Source organism: Solenopsis invicta, chromosome 15 (genome assembly GCF_016802725.1).
Source record: "Solenopsis invicta isolate M01_SB chromosome 15, UNIL_Sinv_3.0, whole genome shotgun sequence".
Classification (NCBI taxonomy): domain Eukaryota; kingdom Metazoa; phylum Arthropoda; class Insecta; order Hymenoptera; family Formicidae; genus Solenopsis; species Solenopsis invicta.
Genome location: NC_052678.1, coordinates 5,389,102 through 5,413,648, shown reverse-complemented (window position 1 = coordinate 5,413,648; position 24,547 = coordinate 5,389,102). Strand labels below are relative to the sequence as shown.

General features: G+C 42.3%; 1 protein-coding gene across 3 annotated transcripts in view; it reads right to left on the bottom strand.

Moving 5' to 3' along the window:
* The window catches only part of LOC105198843 (Krueppel-like factor 3), a 356,983-nt gene that overhangs the window by 24,224 nt on the left and 308,212 nt on the right, over positions 1 to 24,547 (bottom strand). The window lies entirely within an intron of this gene.

Sequence of the window (24,547 nt, the reverse complement as noted above, 5' to 3'; positions counted from 1 at the left end):
AAGCACGATGATCGGAGCGCCAAGATTGGAACAGAACTTGAAATAGATAGAAAGTATAAATAGAATGTAAATAAATTGTGCCTAGTTTCAACATAAATTATTTGAGTTTAAATTGCTAAACGGATCGCATCTTAACATTTATAAATAAATTATCCGTTTGAGAGGTCCGCGTAGCCGCGGAAATTCATGTGCGATTAATCCAAACCGGATTCGGTAAGGGGGACCTCCCTATTTAACGGAAAGCATAATTCACCGCGTACGCGATGGCGATGTTAATATTCATTTTCCAAGGGGCCGGATTACACGGTGGGGATATTTCTGTTTAAATAGGGAGAAGCCCGCGTTCTCGCAGATTGAAAACCTATTTCTAAGAACCGGTATCACCTGCCGCCTAACTGATTACGGTATTTTACATAATTACGCGGTATCGCTCGCACCTTGTAAGGAGCGTGCCGTGTTTCGAGTAATAGCTACTATTGCTGCTCAAAAGTAAAATCGCGAATCACGATGTTCCGAGAAAATACACCCCGAACGCAAGCGGAATAATGGGAGCGACGATTGACGTGCAATGTTTTTTTTTCTTCCTCATATGCGATACCTACGTGTATGCCACTTTGTGCGAACGTCTCATGGCACGTCACGGTACCGGTGCCCTCGATCCATCAGCGATCGAGGATCGAAGGTCGATGTCAGGCGAGCACGATGCGGCTCATGCAACCTCTCTCGCGAATAAATCAACAGAGTGAAGAAAGCGCAAGCGTTTCCTGCGCGCTAAAATACACCCCAATCCCACGCGACGGCGTGTTATAATCGCTTTATAATCGTTTTATAATCGGTTTATAAGAGATCGTAAGAGATCGCGGACCTACCTAATACCTCGAGGCTTAAACTTCGCTTATCACCACGCTCGTGGGTTTTCTGCGAAATTTCACGATTACCGCAAAACGTTTCCACGTAAATTTCTACATCGTTCAAAAATTGGCAGTTTATTGCCGTGTTACGTGGCATAGCATTGCAATTTACCTCACTATCTAGAGAGTTTTTACGATCTTTGACCCGTCGACATTGCGACCGGCCACAGCGTTGGATCGGGCCGCTGGCATCTTGCAGCACGTTTCGTAATTTGTGTGACAAGCATGTTAAATGTCCGTGACATTACTGTTACTAATTAGTAGCTAGCCAATACATTCGCGAGATTGAACGGGAAGATGCAGCGGCTTCGTGAGATTACTGTCGATCGTATTGCCGATAATATTTTGACCATAACACGCTTTTCGTTTGAACAGGGTGCTTACTTAACTTTTGTATAATAAAAGAAATTGCCTGAGAACTCCCCGTTTTTCCAGGAATTCTGTTCAAAATTCCAAATAAAATTAGAGAACTTTTCAATGCAGTTTTAAGATAAATTTATTTTATATCTTTTATTCTCAATTAAATAATCAAAAAGAAAAGCTGCCAAGCTTTAAATATTAAACTTGAGCAAACGTAAACTAAAAAGAAATAATATAAAATATTATTAACGATTTTTCCACGTTCATTTAGCTCACTAAAAAATACGATACGTGATTAAACATACAACGTCAATTTAAACGTTTTATTGCTAATTAATTGACATTTTATATTATAAAAAATTAGGAAAAAATGATAAAAGAAATATTTTTGTCAGAAGACATAGAATTTAAATTTTAAAGTAAAATTTCAAAAATTTTCCTTTCTATTAAAATTTACCGAAAATTTCTTGAAAACTTCAAATTTTTCCGATTTTTTCCCACTACTGAACATTCTATAGAAGTCTCTTTATCGTGTCTCATAATTGTAAGCTTTGCAAACCATCTTGTTATGTAACGATGCGATTTATATGTACGGACAACAGCAACGTGCAATTTCGATCGCACGAAACCAACAAATTCTTATAATCAAAAAGTTCTTTTGATTTATTTGATATACGCAAAATTGAAAGAATTGTATTGTTAACAACCAATAAAGTAAATTACGTATATGTGCCAATAATAAGTAACACGATGGTGATTTGTTCTCGATATGCATATCGCTGATTACCGTTCACATCGATTATCCGTTCTTGCCGCGGCAGAAATCTCGTGAGCGATCTCGAGGCCGAGCGTCTTCGAATCGTATCGAAGAATCATTATGAATTCAGTCGGGCGGGCCACGACGTAACAGCGCAGTAACGACGGTATTATTAGCCGCAATTTCCGTGCGCTGGACGGGGCGGTCCGCTTAATTAGCCGTTGCTTCGGACACTTTTTCCCGTCTCTCCACCGAAGTCTCGTTCCGGGCGTCTCGTTATGGCCATTAACTCTTCTCGTAGTTTTAGTTGAGACCCATGATCTTCGTTATCTAATGGAGCACGCAGCCATCACTACTGGGAACTACATTTGACAGAGCTTCGCCTGTCGATGTCACGCGTCGATGTTTCGCCCTAATTCCCTTTTTTCTCCCATTTCCTTGTTCGCGTCTAGCTATATCATAGTCTTTAACGTTAAAATATAATAACGCGTGTAATTGGCATATGGGATGACGGCGGTCATTTAATTATGCTTCTAAAAAGGGGTTGGCTTCCGGTAAGAAATTGAATTAATGATTATAAGGGAGAAGTCGCGCAAAGACAGTCTGGCTCAAATAATTCTAGAATTATAATATACTGATCTCTTTTCGCGTTACATTACTATTTATAATATGTGCAAGAGATGAAAGAAAATTTAACTTATCAATTAAAAAAAGTCTGATTAATTTTGAACGAGTGACTATAAATTTAAGCTCGACTTGCTCGAATTTCAACAATAATGATATTATAATTTAAATTAATTTAATAATATTATAGTTACTATTCATTTATGGGTGCGTACACATTTAGAATGTATACGTCCTTCTTTAATAAATTATATAAATTATATCAAAGTAATCGACATTTTATCCCGGAAATCTCCTTTCGCATAATTTTCATCTCTCTCTCTCTAAAATTGTTAATTACTGTAAATCTCAGGGCGTGTTTCATAGCAAACATCTTCTTCTCTTGCTCGATTACCATACCAACAACGGTGAGACCATCCCTGCAGCGTTCGCTGTATCATCGCCTCGCCCACGCCAGCAGCGGCAGGGTTAATCCTAAGCATTAGCGGTAATAATACGTGGTCTTAGCATGTTTTGCCTTTCTGTCCGTTTCTGCTCGCTCCCATCCGCGCGGTTCTTTACCCTCGATCTTTTTCCACTCCTTTTTTCTTCGTTCGCACACAGATATTCAAGGCTCCCGCGGTCGTGCTCGCGCTTGTGCGCGCGCGCGAAAGAACGTCAGGGGGTAATTGATAATGTTAAACGCCGGGGTTAATCCGCCGATTTATGGGCTGAGTGTGCGCCGTGGATTTTTTCGAATCCGCCAAATTGAGGGATAATCGTCCGACGTTAATGCCTCGCTGCTAAAGATCGCCGCGCGAAGCCAGAGGGTTTGATTGAGAGAGATAAGTGGGAGTTCGCGGAGGTTTATAGCGCCTCGCGTGTCCGGTGGCGAATAAAAGAGGCCCCCGCTAATCCGCCAAGAAAAAGAGGAGGGGTGCTTGAATCGGCTGAGAGAATCGATCTCGCGTTAACCGCGGCGCGCGGGCGTTGAAGATAAAGCGCTTGCCTCGTGACCCGGAGCCAAAGGTAGTCATCCTGCAGGATCCCGGCGTTCGCAACGATGCGATGCGAGTCTCATCCCGTGACTTTTGAATCACGTCGTACTAATCCGCGACGATAACTTGTGCCTACGAACTTGTACACGCGTTTAGATAAATATTAACGTAATGGGTATAAAAAAAGAATATGAGAGAAATGGAAGTGTAATTTTACTGCTACAGCAGTAAAATTTTTCGTAAAATTTAACCAAACTATTTTATAATAGAAAATAGATTTTATTAAAATATTACTACTCATGATAAGAGTATATATAAATTTTAAGAGAAATTCTCTCTTGAAATTTCTCATTAATTTATCAATTGTAAGAAATCATTCGAGATCGATCCAAACGATTTCTAAAATGTCGATTAGTTTTTTGTCATCAAAGTGTGAAAGATGAGATCTCGGACACGTCAGTGTCACTCGATAAGTGAATGATCGGCGATTCCCGTTTACCCCGCGCGGCAACATCTATTATCGCGCATCGTATAATCCAGCGGGTGGGCGCATTAGTCGTGCGGAAATATGCGCGAGTGCTCGCGTGCGCGTGCACAGGATGGAAGGTGGGTGGACATGCCACCCGCGTCGCGGTACTCGTTAAGCTTTATGTGTTTTCAATTAAGTTTCAGGGCCCGCGTACACGCGCGACGCACAGATTAGCGCGGGCGGCCGCGCTCGGGTCGATTAATCGTCGAGTATTATCTCTCGCCCTCCCCCTATGTGTGTGTGTGTGCCGCGGGGGCCACTGCGACGTTTAGAAAATTTATCGACGGCGGTTCGCAGTACAAAGCACCGGTTATCCATCAGGTGCGAAGATAACGCGCGCGATAACGCTTAAACGTTACTCACGCAAAGTGCCGTAAGTCCAGATTCGCGGCTCGGAAGGGATCTCACGGAAAGGATTACCGAACTTTCACGCTGATATCTGTGCGTTTTGTAGTGGGGACGAAAAAGAAACCTGCGTGGGCCCCGAGACAATCGGAGGTACCGTCATCAACGGTGGGCGTAGTCGAAGTTGGTGCAAATTTTATTTAAATTAATATAAAAATTTATTATTATGTACATTATGATAAAAATAAAATAATTGCAAAAGATCATCTAGATATTGACACGCAATTTATTGTTTTAATAAGATGACCACAGAATAGAACATATGTATGATAACACAAGAATGGCATGATCATATTACGGTATATAGAGAGAAAGAACAATTTTATTGCAATATTTAAAAATTTTGCTAAATACATATTAAAAAATAATTTTATGTTGGGCCATCAAAATAATTATGTAGGACGCTCAAGCATGACAATGTCGCTGCAGTTTGACATTCTGGCACCCAAGTTAAACATCCGATACAATTTTTTTTTTAATGGCTCAACGTAATTATTTTCAGATCTGTGTGTGAGTAAAATTATTTTTCTTTTTCCGTGTATGCAATATATACAAAGTGATACTTGCGCAAAATGGAATCCGATTTTACGCGCGAAATGCTCTCGGGTCGCGCGACAAAGATTTGGAAATAATTGAATTTCATCTTTCGTCATATTTGCGGCTTTTGAGACCGTGTCGCGTGACGCAAACGCAGGATAAACGATTATCTCTTTGTCAAGCGGCACGTTGACGTGTCTTTACCGTAATTAAGCGCGCTCTCGTGCACGTTAATTGACAAAGGCATAATTGCACTTGTGTGGTGAAAGTAAATGCGGAAATATATTAAGTAAATGCTACGTACGCCAATACCTTGGTTGCGAAAATAGCGTTCCTCGCTTTTTAAATTTCACCGGCATTAGGCGTGACAGGCGATAACGTAATTCGTTGTTCAACAATAATACTTTGAATATCAAAGTTTGAATAAGAAAATCCTTTACAAAATTTTCCTTACGAGAAAAGAATCTGGTTCCTTAAAGTCTGGCAGATTCTACTAGAAAAATACTAAATTAAACAGATACTTGTTAAATTTATCGCACACACACAGTTAAGGGCTGTAAAAGTAAAAATAAAAAAAAAATCAGTCACCTAATGTCAGAACGTATTTCGCATTTCTCTTGTTGGGATAAGCAAAACATTTTTTTTCAATAAAATTATTCGGACCTTACCAACGGTACTGTTGATTTCGATTAATGCGGTACGAACGATGTACATGCCACGGAAAGTACATAATTCATTAATAACCCAGAAGGTATCGAAAGAGCAGTGAGAATCGACCGCTCGTAAAACACGAAAATACGATAACATCCAGATTAAGATATGTGGAAAGCAATCGATTTATATGCGCGTTGCATTAATCTCGGAACTTTTTACAACAGTGGCCGCTACTGCCTCGCGATAAATTGCAACTTCGTTATCATGTCTCTTGAGTTGCGTATCGTTATTTTTTTTATACATGCCGTAAATATCGCGCTATCAAAAGTAATGTGCGTGCATATGCATGTGAATGAGTTTTTGCAATCGTTAATGTAATACTTTTTATTTGCATACGACTCTCTCGGGACGAGTAAAAGTATACGCGTAACGTTAATAAAAATCACATCACATATATTATTATCGCACTGTGGATTCAACTTTGTTTAACTTTACTGTTTGTTTACGAAGAACGATGAATATTAAGCGCTTCGTCATACATATCCCGCCTCTAAAAATAAAAATCTTGTTTGAAAAAGTGCATAATTTTACGTTCATATAAATCTCAGTTTTTTTGCATACGCATTTTTTATGTACGATGAATCAAGCTCATAAAGTCAGGCAGACGCGTATTTAGCATCAAACATGTGATGGCAGGATACGGAAGGGTTCACATGCGATTAGAGTCGCACAAAGATAGCTCACGAGACAATGCTATTACTCGCGCGTCAGAACGATAAAGGGCAACTGAATGAACAACCGCGAAGCACATGATCTAGGTGAAAGCGCGGGAGTTAACCGTTTTGAAGATAAGTCCCTCGCGGGCACCGTTCGAATTGTTCCACCCACACCGGTCGCGCGCACGAAGCGAGCGGGAGAAGCCACCCTAGTCGCGCGGAGCGATGATGCGGCAGATGGATGAGTCGGCTCGATTCATAAGACTCGCAAGATCGAAGAAACGGGACAAGACAAACACCGGTTAATTGGGAATCCGCTAAGATGGATGGATATCTTATTATCTGGCATGCGGTGCTGTGTAATATGAGAGGATCCGCATGCTTGATGCATGAACCGCGCGAGACAGAAAGATTAGGTGAATGGCGATCAAGGTATATTATGGGCATTAACAAATACTCGGGCCGTCGCGACGCCCCGTGATTAATCGAGCCCGAGAAAACCACCGCATACATCGGAATGTGCACCGCCACCATAAAATGTTACCGGTCCACGTGGTCGCGGTCTCGCCCGCTCGCCAGAACCAGTCACGAATAATAGTATCAAAACGAATGGTCACGAAAGGTCGAAATCCCGAACGTCGTACTTCGTGAACTTCGAACGCTATAACTTAGGCTCATTATAAATCCGCAGGCCCATTATCATTACGAGTAGAACGGTTGTTAATCAGCATTTTACAATTTGCGAATTGATTATTATCACATATATTTATTTGGATATTTTTTCGAATATTGAATTATTGTACATCGCAATAATTTAAAATGAAAAATAATTTGTACAAAATTTTTCCATTATGATGTTTATGCGACATCTCACGTCGTTGCTATTATAACGCAGCGTTTTCCCCCCGATTTCTTTACGTTTCTTTCATTTTATCTCGTCGATATAAAAAGACAAGAATACATAACGTCGATAACGGGGTAAAAACGCAATTTCAATGTAGAAACAGAGAAGGGAAGGGGGAGGGGGAGAGAGAGAGTGTGTATGAAAAAGTGGAAAACGTGGATCCTCTGTAATTTTAATAATCCGTGCAATCTGTAAGGGATCCTCTGTAATTAAGGCTCGCGAATTTTCGGGAACCGGCTCGCTCGCAATTGATGCTCGTGCTTTACGAGGGCGGTACTACCGCTTGATACCTTACGGGCTGAAAATGAATTATACATATGCAAGCGATGGCGCCGCTCGAAAGTTATGGTAACGTCTCACTTGAAGCGCCGTTGCACACGGCAGAGTCTCCCTTGTGATCAGGTTCGGTGAGTACCCGAGGGAGTGAAACTCACCTGACTGAAATAAGTGTTATATTTACCAAGAATTATTTGTCAATCAGTATTATATATTTGTCAGTAATCATTTTCTCCGTCCCGAAACTACGAATGAATGAAGTAATTTGTTTCGTTAAGCGTTCATAATTAGTTAGTACAGTAATATAGCTTATGCATCGTACGTGCACACGTGTATTCGAAGCTCTCGAAATAATTACACAGGGATCGCGTTTGACAGACAAGCGCGTTTCAATCTTTAAACGTAGCGAGTGTTTTCGTGCAAGTTAGCGGTGCTTAACTCGATCGAAGTTCACCAATAATTTAGCTTGAATAGTTAGTTGAAGCTATCTAGCGTTTCAGAGCTCGCCCTGCAGTAACCACACCTCGCGTTGATGGAATTCGAATTACCTGTTTCAAAAATTCATACACATTTTCTACCGCAATTGCGAATGTAGAAATGCATATTTTTTTTCGCATGTAAAATGAAACAAACCTCAAGACAATAGGAACATTCCCATTTTTTCATCTTGTATCTTCTTTCACAATTAGCAAATATTATGGGAGAAAATTGGTTGTAGTTTAAATTAATAGTTAATCTTCGAGTCTCGCAGCAATGCGAAGGAATTCTGAGATCTGTCGACTTCTCGAGACTAAAAGCGCGCGTCTTGAAAGCCTTTAAATCCGCATTGGGACGAAGCTCAATACTCCATTGCGAATACCGCCGACGTCAGCGATTACGGACGTACGTCGTGGACCTGTCGTAACGTTCACTTGAGCTGAGAAGAAGGCGTATAAATTATGGACGCGGAGGTGCCGATACTTGATAAATCTATCGGCAGGTGATAGACGAGTCGAGGCGGCGCGGGTCGGCCACGCAGCAAATCGTGCGCATCCTAGCAGATAGGTTGCAGCAGCGCATGCTGCTGCAACGTTCCTGCTGCACGGCGCACCTTCACCGTCGTAATCGTCGTCTGCAGACGAGACACGCTGAACGACAGCAAAGTCCCTCGATTCGCTTCTCCTTCCGCGCCACGTTGACTATCCCTGCGCGGCATTGGCGATTGCGGGTACCCCGTAGGTCAATCGCGAGGCTCGATTACGCGTATCGATGACTATTAGGCGCGGTTTATTCATGGCTCGACTGGCACGGTCTGTCTCGGTCGTAGTTCACTGCATCGTGATAACCCCTTGCCTGCCGTCACTCGTCGAACTAGGAAGTCCCGGTGGGACAGGTGACAGCTGATTAGAGGGGAAATGGAAGTATGTTGGTCTGAGAGAAAATTCTTCGCGAGACTGACTCGAATGCAATCGATTAACGTAATAATAGGACGAATCTTTTGCGTGTATTTCACGCAGGTATACGAGAGCTGTCGTTTTCTTAGATTATACGCGTGGTAACAAATTTTTTTTTTTCAACAAAATATAATTTTTAAAACTTTTGATATATTAAATATTTTTACAAACAATTTTTTAAAATCAAAATATTGCTCAAAGGAGAAGGAAGAAAGTGATGAACGAAATATATTTATCTTTAGCTTGTGTGTCAAACTATTTTCTTTCTTTGCTTGTGACGTTAATAGTCATTTAGAAAAAAAACGTTCGTTATCTAATGCGCACAAGATATCCGTAAATCAGGAAAACTGTTCGATTGTTCGAAATGCACTTTGTACCATAGCCATAGGATGCAACGATTGCGCAAGCGTTAAATAAGTATTTCTCCGAGATAGTTAATCTTCAGCTAAAGAAGTCCGCGTCTCTCATTGCACGTCAAATAATGTTTATGATCGCGCTCGCTGCACAGTCGATACCCAGATGGTGTACCATTCATGCGAAAGGTTGTGCACGGACAACAACGTATCGGAATAACGTATGCTGAAGATTCAATTGTTACGTCACGGAAATCTACATACAAAGTATCATCGTTGATTATCACAAACATCATCCGCGGTAACGAACTGATTTCAGCGCTGATTAACCTTTCGACTATCAGACGTTTTTTTTCTTAAGAAAAAAAAAAGAAACGAATTTAGCTGAATCTCATAGTTACATCGCTATGTCGTTCAATAAAGTCAAAATGTCGTTGAATGATTGACGTGCGCTAGCGATCTCATCTATATAGATTTATTTACAAAACCTTCGTTCACGCGTTGTAAATTTTACTTCGGAATTTATCCTCAAAATCATAGAACGACATGATATTTCGAAAAATTTTACTATAATTTTAGTAAAATTTATATTTAAAAAAATTTTATAAAAAAATAGTTTAGTTAAATTCCACGATTACCTTGATTAAAGAGTAAATTTCGAGTGAAAATTCTCTGCGCAGCTACAGCGCGTCTTTCGCAATTAAACGTCTTATTTAACTCGTCAGGCTTTCAATTGCACAATGAAAATGAGAAACGGCCGTTTAATCTACCGTCGGAAAAATTGCGAAGTCCCTAGACCCGCGGCGTTGTCGCAGGTGTTTAATCTTCGCGAGAACTAGCGCGGGCGTGTTTCACCTGCGCGACCGGGCGAGAGAGGAGGAGGAAGAAAGAAGAAGAAGAAGAAGAAGTAGAGGAAGGCGCGCAGAGAAGAGCACGCGCGCGGCACGTACGTACGGATTTCTCCGCGGCGGGCGTGCGGCCAATAAATTTGCGATTTTTCCGCGCGCGCGGTCGGCTCTTCCCATCACCCCACGCCCGCGCCCGTAACCATCCCGCAGGACGGACTTTCTTCTTTTTTTTTCTCTCTCCTTTTCTCTCTTTCTTTCTCCTAGGCGAGAGACTGCCGCGCGACCCGGGAAAAGGGACAGCGAGCCGCGATTACACGGATAATAAATTAACGCGCACGACCTTATCGAGGCGTATAATTCATCACGGAGGGTTACGTGCGCGCGCGACCTGACTCCGCAACGCGCGGGCGCGCGTCGGCCGGGCCCGATATGGCGGTTTTGCACATTAACCGCGTAAAACTCTAATGGCACCCGACCCCTTACACCTGTAATACGGTACGGCGGGCGATGTGAAAGTTCGGAGCACGGAAGGAGGCTGAAGTCGGGACAAGGTAAACGCTCGTTAGGCCCGAAGACGCGCATCGTTAGAGGAACGATGTATTTCCCGGTCTACTTGGAGTACCCTTCTGTCAGAGGTAATGACTTTTCACAAAGAATACGCTGTAATGATATTAACCCCTGACTCGCGACGTTAATACCGCTTTCTTCTATTAATCTATTATCTTTCCATATGCCACGCACGACGAGTGCGAAGATACTTGTAATACTCGTACTATCAATCAAGAGGCGACGTCTTAACTTTAAACTAGATGGGTGCTTATAAATAATATCAAACTACAAGGATCCACAAAAATATGTGATTGCGCTATGTCGAGGATTGTAACTGGACAAATGATTGTAAAGAAATTAATTAATAAATGTATCAATTTCGATTTTTTAACTCGAAACACGACGATGATAAAATAAAGAAAACAGAATGAAATAATTTAAACAAACGTTAAGAATTTTGCTATGATTAAAAAACACACGGAGAGAATAAATTTACTGCAGCATTTAAAAATTTAGCTAGATAGAAATTAGAAAATAATTTTATGTCGGACCATTAAAATAATTATGTAGGGCATCCAAGCATGATAATGTTGCTGCAAACAGTTTTGAGTTAAACATTCGATACAATTTTTTAAATAATTGATTGAAATTATTTTCAGATCTGTGCGTGAGCAAAAATATTCTTTCCGTGCGTACACGATAAAAAATAAAATGCTAATTTAACATTTTCGTATGTCTCAGAAAGTCCATTCTAAATTTTAAGTTAAAATAACTCAAAAGTTAAGTTTAAAATAACTCTTATTTTAACTTAACTTAAAATTAACTTAAAATTTAGAGTGGACTTTTTGGGACATTTTATTCTTTTACTGTGTAAAGTTAAGATAATACATCCTGAGAACGATTTAAATCCGGATCGTAACATTTCTCCTTCACTCGATGAAATTATCAAGTCGATCTTTTACGCGCGAGAAATTAGACCGTGGTTGATGCAACGAAATAAATGCGATTCGCTGCTGTCGTGTAGCAGAAAACGAGCGTTATCGATGTACGTAAATAGCAATTCGACTGGGAAGTAAATCCTGCAATGGATTTACCGCGGTCATAATGTCCAAAAATAGAAATAGCCCCACATAGCGCAATCGCGCTCTGTCCTATTCCGCGTTTCATTAGACGTTTTGAAATATCGATCGATGTCGGAGTTAGCGTTCGGTAAACGTTACTCCGAGATCTCTGGACGCATACAAATTTCCTAGGAATAAATTTTGTCCCGTATATTTTTATACTTGCACGAGGAAATTGTCTACGAGCCGATATATTTACAATCTTCTTGCAAAACATAGTTCGCTAATCTACTTATTGAAAAGCCATCACCAAATATAACAAATCCAGATTGCATCTTTTTATTCATCGATTTTGAGTTTAGTTGAAAAAAAAAAAAATGAGATAATCTATAGAAATGTTTGCGAATCACAATTTTCGTTCATCTATCCAATCTTTCCTTATTATCGGTCATGTGACATTCGAGATAAAACAAAGGAGAGCGAAAACTTTCATCCCATCTCATGCGGCCTACCTCAACGTGCTCGTGATCGATCCGAAGTGTCTCGACCTTTCCTGTCCATAATCGCAGTCACGGCGACGGTGATATTAAACGCAATGTCAACGAACATACGTCTCGTGATGCTTTTCCGCCCGCCCGTTTGCCATTTATGGCTTCGCGGGAGAAGCGGGGTTGCGCAACGGTGTATCCGCGAGATATTCTGTCACGTCGCGAGCTAACGAGGCATGCGATATGGGTGAGGGATAATTAATTAACGTTCGACGTGGCTTGACGTGGAGCCGGCTGTACTGTCGACCACATTCAGACCCGCGCGCGCCCCGTCGTCGGCAGGACTTTCTTAGTAGGAACCATCGCGATATACGCCTTTCTCTGGACGCTCTCGTCTGGAAGTAACGTTTAGTCAAGTAAAAGTCTGGCCGACACGTCGCCACGATCAGAGAAACATCGAACGAGTGAATGAAATGAGGACGATGTATCAGGAAGCACTATTTGAAGCTACAGACTGTGAAGAAAGTATATTTTCAATACTATTTCTCCCCTCATTTCTCTTCTCGGCAATGGGGTACCCGCTTGATTTACGAAAGTGTATTCGCCGGTCTTGTAAATCCCGTTTGCGAATAAGAGATCTCATTACACATGATGCTTCAACAAATCACGCTAGCCGATAATCCGACCCGACCTTCGTCCGCAACCTGTACATCGCTGTTGCGGCGCGAGCGAGCGAGCGAGCGAGCAGCCGTGTGGTAAGGCCGCCTGTGGTATCTTCGAGCCGCGGAATACATTATCCCGAAGATTAGTGTGCGAACGATACGAGAAAAGGCATGTACCAGCGCGAGCGCGAGCGGAGGTCCATGTGAGCGCGGCACGAGTGCGGCGATCCGCCCGGTAAAAACCGGTGAAGTAACGCGCGAGTAGGCGTCCTCCGGCTTGTGCTTCTCTTTCCCTCGAAAACTCCTTGAAGCAGCGTCACGTGAAAATCGTAGTCGAATTGCCCAAGATGCACGCGCAATTAATTCGGACTGAAATTAAAGCGATTGTTTCGCGCGCGCGATTCTCCGAATTAATCCAATTGCAAATTCATACCCAATTAAATTACATCAAATTACTTTTAAATACTTCCGGATTATGCGACGTGAAAGTCGAGCCGCGCATCCTGGCTAATGAAGGGAACGAAAATCGAGACGAAATCGTCCGTGCTTCGGCGTTCGTTGTTCCATCACCGTCTCCTCGCTTCCCCTCTCGCGTGACAGCTGTACAGTTTAGTACGACATCATCCTCACTCAGCGTTTAGCGTGGGAGTACGTACGATGTTGGATTTACGCGTACAGGTGCATCGGAGCCGAGCATCTTCCGCTCGCCACGCTGGTATGTACATGGAGCGGCGCGGCACAGAACAGCCCCGCGCCTCTCGCCTTTATTCAAGTACGACGGGAGTGGACCGGCCGTGCGTGCCCACGTACACACATTGCGACGCGGCGCAAACCTTGCTGGAGTGCAAGTTAAACAACTATTCATAAATATCACAAAGCGCCGTTACTGACGGCCGCATGCGGCGCCCGGGGCGCTTCCTCGCCGTTGCGCCGCTGCCAGTAAATCCTCCCGGCGACCGACGATAATGCCGTACGTTAAGCGGATCGCCGATGCGGATGATCCTCTTTCGAGAACACCTGACGCATTTCTAAACGCGAAGATGACTTGCGCGAACGGGAAGGATATTCACGGCGCGACGACCGCATTAACAAACTTCTCGCGGTCTTTCTCTTGTCCTTGCAGCGGGAACTTTCCATCCGTTGACTCACTTTGAGAAGAATTGTTTCAATTAGTCTCTTCTAGTGAGTATCGGTGTTATCGTAGCGCGAATGATGACTTTGTAAAATGCTATCGCTACCTAAAGCTACGTGATTTCAGGAAGATATTACGGAAAAATGTGCACAGTAGTAGTAGCCAATTTTAATCAAGCCTTTTGATCGTAATAAGCATATCGAGACTTGCTCTCGCGAAAAGTGGAAGACGTTTTCACGATGCTGCTTTACGAATATTCGCCCCAAAGCCGCATAACTGCCAGCTTTTGACGGAAGACCCCTAATTAACTAGAAGTCTTAATTGGCACAATTTGCTCGCGTTTAGAGCTTACCGCGTCACGGTTCACGGATGCTCGCTTGAACTTCCATCACGGACGTCACGACACTTTAACGAGGAGCCGCATGAATCCGCGCTCACGACGCGTCGAGAAGTTAATGGATTTAATCGCGAGTAATCGAGGAAGCGATGTCCCGAGGCCACCTCATCTCGTAGGCGAGGTCGCGTGCTCGCGATTGGCATAATTCACGGCCGAACGAATGCCCGTAACGAGCCGGTGATTGACGGCGCCCGAGGAACACGGACGGTCATAGACAAGTCGCTTTTATTACTCGACGTATACGGAAAGAATGGTTTTGTGTTAGAAAATCTAAAAATTTAGCTGGATATAAATCTGAAAATAATTTTAATGGACCACTAAAATAATTATGTAACACGCTCAAATTGATTGCTAGAATGTCTCTCTGCAGCATTGTTTATTATATTTGAGGCAATGTTCTTTACAATTATTTTAAAGATTCAGCAAAATTATTTTCACACGCAGCTTGTATCTGTAATTTAAATTTTTATTGGAGAAGGCACTTGAGCCGAATAAGGTCCACCTAACTTTTTTTCATTTTTTACAAACTTTATTGATGGAGATATTGAAACTATACAACAATAAACATAAGTTAAGGAAATAAATAAATATAGACATTAATTTTTTGGATAATTTATTTAATAAGTATATTATTTATGAAAATATTATATTTATTGCAAAAAATTAATTAAAATATATATTTGTTTTTATCTACAGTTAGGAAGTTGAATAATATAATATGTAATAAACCATAAAATAATAAACTTTACAACGAAATTTACAAAAACGTCAATCATTTTTAAGCGAGTTTTTAAGTAGTAAATTAAAAAAATGAGCCTAATTTAGTACTGGGGTTTTATTCGGCTGAAGTAACTTACCTCAGCAAAACCATTCTTTCCGTATATACATCCGTTTCCACATGAGACAGGTGGAACGGCGTTCATTGAGGCGCACACCATCGGTCGTCAATACCGAATGCGAGGGAATCAGACAGTTTCCAGGAATATCATGTCCGCAAAAAACTATCCGAACAAATAGCAATCACGATAAATTAGAGCCGCACGCGACACTGTTGCGCTTGGCCGAAACGTGCGAATCGAATTCGAGGAAGATGGGCCGCTTCTCGAGAACGATATTCTCTTCCGTTAGCGCAAAAAGGTGTTCAAGCCTTGTATAAATCCCTGCTTAGACACGCGATATTGTGAGAATGAAGTTGGGTCCACCTGCGGCTCCCGGGGGGAAAAAAAAAACGCGCAGAAACACGGCGTTAAAAAATCACAATTACTTTGTTCGGACGTTTTCTAGAATCAAATTAGGATCTACCTAAATGGGTTTATATACGAAAAGAACAATTTTGCTGAAGTATCTAAAAATATAGACTAGATACAGATTCGAAAATAATTTTGTTGGGCGATCAAAATAATTATTGGAAGTTGCTCAAGAGCATGATTAGCAAGCTAGGCTGCAAACAATTTTGACATTCTAGCAATCAATTTGAATGTCCTACATAATTATTTTGAAGACCCAGCAAAATTATTTTCAGATCTGTATTCAGTTGAAATTTCAGACATTTCAGCAAACCCATTCTTTTCGTGATTTCTTTTGAAAAAGCGGGTATCCATCATCACAACATTTTAGACGTTTCTCCTCCGAATGACTAACTTTCTTGGATTTTATTAAATACAAATGTTAAAAAAAATACGTTTCCTTAATTTGAGCAATTTTACGACGCATCCAGAGCCAATAAAAATCAGCGAGGTACCCCGTGTGCTTGGCGGTTTTCAGTGCCTTTTAACACCTAGACGCTTTACGATAATTGTAAGTACCCGGACCATGGCGGCGACTTTACGGCACGTTATTCATAATAATTGCGCGCATTGAACACACGCTCGTGAAACGCGCCTCCGCTCGCGAAAATCGCGGCGAGTGTCCCGCGCAAGAGAATGTACTTTGAGGGGGTTCTCGTGTGTTATCTGATTAATGCCGTCAATAATTCGCGCGCGCGCACGGCAAGATTCGAGCGATCGGCGGCCAATAATTATTATTCGGCCGGGCCGTAAACAGAGCATCGCGCAACTTTCGTGTTACCGCCCGCGAGATATTCGCAGGTGTTTCTTGCTTGCGATCGTGACTGCAGGGAAATTCTCTCTCTCTCTCTCTCTCTCTCTCTCTCTCTCTCTCTCTCTCTCTCTCTCTCTCGCTCGTTTCATTTTACTACCCTGTACGGGCGGGAAGAAACGGCCGGATGAACAGCATGACGTTGTGTTAATTTGTCACGGGTCGGCCCGATTGCGAAATTGACGACGCCGGCCGCGCAATCGCTTTCGCGGTTGCCCCGGCTTTCATAATGCAAATTACGATCGTTTCGCATTGCCGTTGAGAAAATGTTCCAGTCAACGCGGGGTATCGCTCTCTGTGAACCCCTAAATTACAATTGTGCCCGCTCGCGTGTGTTTCATAAGGCGCGCACTTGGCGCCGTGCACACGTCGCGTAATTCAGCGACTTACATAAGGTTTCATTAGTAAATTGTCAAAGTTAATAAATTATTCTCGCTCGAGATATGCTTTTTTCCACATACCCGATAAAATTTAATAATTATACAAAACTCGCGCTCTTGCTTTCAGCGGGAGTTTTGCAGCAGAACTAGCTTCTACTTCGTGGTTTTTTTTTTGTCGTATTGCGCTTATAAACCCGTCAACGGATGGAAGTTTTAATGGTCACTCAAAGTTGCTGGATACGTAGTGCCGCGATAAACTGAACGAGTGATAAACTAAACAAGTTTGTCGCCACATTGCGCATAAAGGAAGCACGCATAGCAACTGAAGTTTGCATTTCGTATCTAATATGAAAATGCGAGTCAATGTAAAAAAGTTTTGTATCACGTAATTACGTTCTGAAAGTGTTAACATTAAATGCAGACGTGTTGCTTACATGATCTCTAATAAAATTAGTTTTTTTTTTTTAAATCTTAATGACATTTCGTAAACTTTTTCAATTTTAATTTGTGGCTGAAACGGTATGCATTATTTTTGTATTAACAAAAGAGATTAAATATAATTAGGAAGAAAGTTAGATAAATATACATATTAAAAAATTATATACCTACACATTGTAGGCTGAAAAATACGATATAAATCACTTATAGAGTAATATCGTTTAGGAAAAAACATCCGACGATACTGTATACAAAAGGAACAAATACCTCTTCCAAAATTTCCAAGATTTATGAGAAAAGTTTTTTTCTTCTGAATTGCTTCCGAAGAAAGCGTAGAACGTAACAGGAAGATTCGCTTGCTCCGATAAAACCTCTCGCACTTCTTACTACATCATTTGGCGCTGCGTACCGTTTCTCTGTTCATTTCCTCATTCCCATGAATTATAATCACCAATCATTAATTATCTCGTAAGACGTCCGCGCGAGATGCCGCAAAACAATACCGTAAATTAACCGATCTGTCTCTCGAGCGGGATGGCGAATGAAGCTGGCTTTAAATCGAGGGGCTCGGTATACAAGGAGTCCGCGCATAAATCCGCGACCAACCCGACCGCGGTGGAGGGATGGGGGCAGGGAAGGGATAAAAAAAAAAGTCGACGATTCTTTCCAGGCTCACGGCATTGCTCCACAACAGTATCCCTTTCATTGCATCCTCCACGTTATACGCGGTGCTTACGCCACGTAATCTCGGTCGCATCTCTGATTTCAATCTGCGCGCGCTTTACAACGCACCGCACGCGAACGATCTACAAATCAACCCCGTTTCTTTCATTTCATCCGGCGAGCGAGTGAGACCGGTGCATACTAACGTACGTACACGCACGCGTTGCGTAATTCGCGCTGATTTACATCGCCGAAAGCCTGAGAGATCGCGCGCGTCGGGAACGCAGAAACTGCGAGAAAGAAGTCACGAGCTTTTTGCATGATAAGCATTGAATTTTTATATTATTCCGGATAAATTGAAGATCGAGTTGAATCCCTCACGACTGGAACGAGAAACCGTGTCAAATTAATGCACTTAATTCTGAACGTTTTGAGAGAGAAGACGGCATCCAGTTTTTATTCTCTAAATCTCTCGTAACCCATCTTGTCATTTACCTTATCATCTCTTTATAGATATAGTGCCGTTCAATCATCATTATACAGCTCCTAGAAGACGTATATGCACATACATAAGTGCTTGTTTCATAAAAGCTGAATCCTCCTTCCTCCTGCTGTGATCTCATTAAATATGATCTCGTTAAATTAATTAGTTATCGCAGATCGGACAGCGAGATCTGCGCTGGAGGATACCATTAAGACTCGTTTATAAATTATTCAATGATAAGACTAATGATTATTACGCTTTCGTAAACTTTTTTTTAAAGTCTACCGTATTTACAATGTTAAATACGGTTTTACGATAAACAATACGATCATTTCAGATAACGATGTGTGTTATATCATTTTAACCATAAATCACGATAATTCCTTATTTATAAGTTGATATTTTCTTATCACCCAGGAGCAAAGTGAATCTAAAAGTTAATAAAAAAGAGAGCTTTCAAAAATTCCTCAAAGATTTGTATGTATATTTGTGCGTGTGCGTGTAAAATAAAAAAATATGTAAAATATCAATAATAGAACGATTTGGAGATGATTTTTAGGTCCTGTGCTTGGAATGAGAATTCTCTATCGCCATAAATTCTGAGAAAGACTTTCCCCATTTTACCCGACAAGCAGAAGAAGAATATACTCTTCCCATAAGAGGCTATAAAATTATCATAATTAATGGTAATTTCGAAGCTCCTGCGCTTACCACGTGTATGAGAATTTATTAAATCGCCACGCTGCTGCACGCGGGGGGGAATAATCGCGGTGGAAAAATCGCGCGGCGTCATTACGGGCAGATATTTCATTGTAAGCAAAACTCTCGTATCTAAGGAGAGCGCAGCGCAGGGTATACGATATATAGGGGCCCGCCACGAAATGCCATAAATCACGTCGCGCGCGTTTCTTCAGGCGTAAATGGCGCGAACCCGTTCGTTAAATTTCACGTTTCAGGCGTCAAACGCGCGCGATGCTGCGCGCGATGCTCCCGCGGATATAATAACGCGCGCCGTTTATTACCCCCGTTATCGCGATCGTCACTTTTATGCTTGCGCGCCGCAAAGTGGCGAATTAATCCACGCTCGCAATTTAATCGCCGCGGCGCGGCGCAGTACGACGGGCGGCGGCCGACTTCTTTTTCGCGGCGATAAATTTACGCCCGCCGAGCGGTGGGGCCAGCCCGGACAGGAAGATCGATTGTAGAAATTCGCGGCTGATATTATTTACAACGTGTAACGCGCAATTAAACTGCTTACGCACTTAACTGCGCGCGATGTTATCCCTCGGTCCTACCCGGCGTAATGAAAAGTTATAAAAGGTTTATCTCCGAAGAGCGATCGTCAGGCCGCGGCGTTACCGCCTTTCCTCATCACGAGCTGAATCGCTCGATTTGACGGTAACGCAATTTACAATTCGCTTTGCCGAAATGGGCGTTCACTCTGCAGTAGCGCTCGTTTGATTACATCTCAACGAGGCTGAGCGCACTCAATGTAGAGTGGCTCTTTAGATAGGATTCGTCAAAATCCCGCATCCCGTTAGATCTTCCAGAGAATTTGCGATCGTGATAAACGAGATCGTATGGAAATTGTACGAAAAGAGAATTTGTAATGACGAAGAGTAACAGTAAGATAATAGACGGAGAGAATTTTCTCTTAGAATTTACCTTCAAAATTATGCTGATCGTGGGATTCCGAGAAACTGTATTACCCATAATTTTAATGAAATTTAACTAATTTTGTTTATATTAAAAATAATTAAATTTTTATTTTATTTTATAAAATAAAAATTTTTAATCGAATCTAATTTTACTAAAATTATCATAAAATTCTCCAAAGTTCATATTGTCTTTAACTGCCATTATTTTAAATTCCGAGAGAAAATTCTCTCCGTGTAGATCGAAGTAAATGCAGTTCTGTGATGGTTTTTACCTTTCACCACAAAACTAACATCGGAACCTATTTTAATGCTCATTAATACTGTGAGAAACTATCAGTAACATGCACGTGGATCTATGTAATCTGTTATAAAAATTTAATAGGCGTTGTAACTCTTTCGCAGCATTATACACGCCGATATTTATACCAAGAAAACAGTCTCCGTTTTCTACTCAAGTCCAATCGCGCTTTTAATCCATCAGCCGAGGAAGACAGTTTACAATCGTAACGAATGCAATTGTATCGAGGAATCAAGACGGGATTGGGAGAAGCCCGCGGAGAATCGCAAGAAAAGAGGTTCGGAACGCGTAGCTAAATTGAGACGCTGCATTGTGCGAAAGTACATGTCGTTCATGAATGTGCTGATAACTCGATCCCTTCAATTTGCAATGATCTTTCTTTCAGGTTTTTCTTTTTTATCTTACGTTAGTCTATCTGAAGTATAGCAACGCAAGGAAAATCATTATTCGGATTTACAACAGCGCACGAAGGAGAGCGATTGGATACTATACCATCCCTGTGCTCATATGCGTAACTATTACATATGTACATATACATACGTTATCCACCGGCGAGTCGGTGCAAGCCCCGTTTACCTAAAGACGGCTAAAAAGAGATGGAAAGTGGAGCATTCTCAGTGATTCTCAATCGAAACCAGACGATCTCACGCGCAATGATTACTTTTGATACAAAGGAATCTAAATTAAAAATTCGACCATTCTTCGTCAACAGCAGAGCTCTGACACATTGTTGAAGATTCCCCGTGTGCTTCCATTCTAATAACGATCGAAATATTTTAACTCTTCGGGAAGACTCGTAACTGTGCAAGACGTGGTCCTTTCAACATACTAGATTATAATATCTCGCTCCGCCTTGTGCAACATCGTCTTACATTTTTACGTAACATCTAATACGTTACGTAAAACGCAGAAACATAATGACGAGCCGTGCCGGGGTTCTCCCTACGATACGTCTCTTTTCAATATTTGCGAGTTCCGACCAGACACTTCGTGAAAGGTAATCCCGCAAGAAAGGGAACGCGAGAGGCTCCGCCGCCGCCGGCTACATTTTTATCCGAAACAACGGCAGCGATCGGTAAACGCTCCGGATCGGATCGGATCGGTCCACTTCCCTCTCCCACTCTCCTCCCGTTCCTTCGGCTGCGATTTGCCAATAGCTCGTTGATATGCAGAAAGCCCATCGTACGCCATTGCCGCTGCGCCGCTGCGCGCCGCGGCCCTGAGTGCCGTTTCAAAACGGCGAACGTGCATCGGCCCGCTCTGTCTCGTAGAATGATATATGGAAATACGAAACGTACCTTCCTGAAACGCGCATTGTGGTCATCCGGCGCGGTAAAGGCGCGGTAAAGCGCGCGCGAGAGATCGTCGAGAGCGAGTACCTGCCGCGCTGCCGGCTCCGTTGAATTTTATTACTTGAAAAAGAACAGAGAGAACTTTATTGCTCGGCTGCGATTAGATTTGAAGGACCGTTCTCACTGAATCTGAATTTATCTTTCACCAACAAACAGATCCCTCTACAAATCCAATGCAATCCTCGCCGCAATAAAATCGGAGCAGTTGAACGCGCGTATTGCGCGTATCTCCCTCTCTTACGATATAATCTGCTTTCAATTAAGCAATCTTACCATTTAATGCGCGTCTAGTTTAATAAACGAGGACGAGCAGCGAGCGTATCACGACGTTATGCTTGAAGGCTGAGTTTTCAGTATCGCCCGGATTAAGATAGGATCACACAACTGGGTGTCATCAGCATAAGAGATGCAATTACGGTTATTAAGGGAAGGCAATTACTGTTATTAATACGTTACAACGTTACATCCTGCCGACTACGTGGAGAGCGATTACTTATCCTCATTACTACACGATGATGATGCGAGCGATAAAGTCGCGCGCGGATAAGGGGGAGGGGTGGGGGCTAATACATAAAGAGAGTTAGACGATCGCAGATAAGGGAAACGGATAATAGGTCCCGTCACGCCATATAGCGAGAATCGCGAAGCCGCAATTAGCCGCGCGAACTGCGGCGGCCGCGAAAAAATCTCCATCGCGTAACACGAAGCGCGCCGCGCCGCACCGCGCGGACCCGACTTATGCAGAGCCGCCACTAATTGCGTTTTAATCAGCCGCGCGAGCAGGCGAGCGCTGTCCACTGAATACGGGCGATTAGGGTCGGACGCATGTGGTGCACCCAGCGCGACGCGACGCTGATGCCAATTAGGAGTTACGAAAACTGGAGCGGATGCTATCGACGGAAGAGTTTGACGCGGCAAGAACTTGACCGCTTGATTCTGAGTTTGATCAGCGCGGACCGCACGCGAATACATACCCGCGCAATTTATACGATAAGTGAAATGAAATTTTGGGTTTTCGGTATTGTTTCCGGAATAAGGAAAAAACAAGTTTTGATCACAAGCGTGTATAATTACACGAAAGGAACAATTTAGCTAGATGCGATTTTAAAAATAATTTTATTAGACCATCACGATACATAGGGAGCTTAAGCACGAGCGAGACTACAAAAAGTTTTGACGTTTTAACAGCTATGTAATTTGAGTGTCCGACACAATTACGTTGGTTTGATGGATTCTAGCAAAATTATTTTCAGTTTTGTATTCAGCTAAATTTTTAAACGTTCCTTTCTCGTGTACACAATAAATAGTTCAAATTAATTCATGATTGTATAAATCTCATAGGCGAATATACATGTGAACAGTAAAATTTCACATTCGTTTGTCTCTATCTTACTCCGGACTACGTAAAAATTTATCTTCTACCAGTCGAGCGTTTTCAGGCCGTTGCAGAATATGCGAAAACGTGCACGTGTTGTTGGCAGGCGATAAGCTTCACCTCGCGGAGACGGTTTATTCCGCGCCGACTTTTAAGACAAGCGGCTAATGCGTATCTCTCGGCGGACCAATTAGAAATTGCGAAACGACACGAACTCGCGCACGACCCGCGTGCGTCCGCCTCTCATGCATATTCAGGGAGAAGGGTGTCTACCGATCGAATCGACGCGAACGACGATCCCGAGGTGTCCGCGCGATGTATTATATTATACGAGCTCTCACGAGAGGGCCAGTGCGATTTGAAAGTAAAGTATCGACGTACGACGAGACGATCGATGGTAAAAGTAGTCTTCGCGCTTGCGAAATCGAGCTGCCCGTGATCATCTAGGAATAGTGGCGGATACAGATGCAAGGTGCAGTGGCATACACACACGTGCTGCTCATCGTGTGCAACTGGATTACGAATTAGAAAATAAACGGGTCGACGATATTCTAACGCATCGATATTCGGTTGTCCATGGTATTGATGTTGCTGTTCGAAATCTAAATTTCTACGATAATAAATCTAGAAATTTCGACAAATTAAATACTTCTTTTTAAATAACTCCGCTTCGGCTGGCATTCCAAGAATATATATTTCTTTTGTTAAAAATATAATTGGATTATCACTTTAAAGTCTTCTGCGATTGATAATCCAATAATGTATCATAAATGTAAGTATATAATTACATATAAAAATAAATTATTTTGCACAACAAAATTTTATAATATTTTTCTTTTCAAATAGCACGTCGTTAGGTTATCTGTTAATAAATTAGCACAGTAGTAGATATAATAAGCGGGTTTAAGACCCGCTACCTCGCTCCTGCCCCACACCCCCCTCATGCCCCATGGATCTTAAACCCGCTTATTATATCTGCTCACAGTTGTATTCGGCAGATGATCGCATCGCCCGGAGCTGATATAAGAATCACGTGTTATATTATATACGAGTCAGTAGGTCGCGAAACAAGGCAGGTCAGTGCGTGGTCGCGATTGGGATCACGGATCTGCGAGCAGCAGTCTGGTCGGATCGTATTAGCGGCAAAAGGACTCGCGCGAGAGAGGAAAATCGGTGACGCAACGCCGTGCCGAGGAGAAGGCCCGCTCGCTGCGTCTTGCTGCGGGGCT